Genomic DNA, 829 nt, shown 5'->3' on the forward strand with positions numbered 1-829 from the left:
GGGGAGGCGGCGGGCAGGGACCACCAGGGCCCTGAGGGAAGGCCTGGGGGAGGAGGTGTCATGACTGTGACCTTTACTAGACGTTTGTGGTGTAAACGCTACGATTAAGGCCAGTTATGGTGACTCCTACGTCACCGGCAGGAACCAGCAGTCACTGCACACGGCCAGTCCGTCTGAGACCGTCTCCAGCCCCACAGGCCCCGCACCCTGAGCTGTCGCAGGGGCCGCCTGCCTGGACAAAGGGCTGTACCCCAGCCCCTCGTAGCCCTCCGTGCAGCCTGGCGGCGTCGGGGTCCTGTGTGTTCACTGTCCCGCGAACCCCATCTTACAGATGAGGAGCTGAGCCCCAAAGAGGCTCACGACCTCGCCCAGCCTCACCGCGAGCGTAACCGGGAGGAACTGGGCCGGGGAACAGCAGCGGGGAGTTCCTGGGGCCCCCAGTCCTGCTCGCTCCCCTCCCTTCCCTGGCCTCCCCGGGCCGCAGGGGGGTCGGAGCGTGGGGAGGGGCTGGGTGGGCCGCGCTGTGGCTCTGTCCGTCTAAGTAATCCTCCAGCCTCTGCTCTAGCCGGGAGGGGAAATTAAATATTAATCACGTATCATTTCCCCGAGATGGTCCCTCGCTGGGGCCGGAGGGGGGCCAGGCGCTGTCCCATGCACGCTGGATGGAGGCACATGGCGGCGCACGTGCAGGAGCCTGGAAGGACCGCCCGTGGGAGGCCGCCGCAGCGTCCCGCCTTCCTCCTCGCCCTCGCTGGCCTGCCGGCTTTAATTAAAACTCCACTTAATCAAAACCCACATCTTTCCCGGCCCAATTCTGGCTCTTTGTGTG

The sequence above is a fragment of the Myotis brandtii genome, unplaced genomic scaffold (assembly GCF_000412655.1).
Source record: "Myotis brandtii unplaced genomic scaffold, ASM41265v1 scaffold97, whole genome shotgun sequence".
Classification (NCBI taxonomy): domain Eukaryota; kingdom Metazoa; phylum Chordata; class Mammalia; order Chiroptera; family Vespertilionidae; genus Myotis; species Myotis brandtii.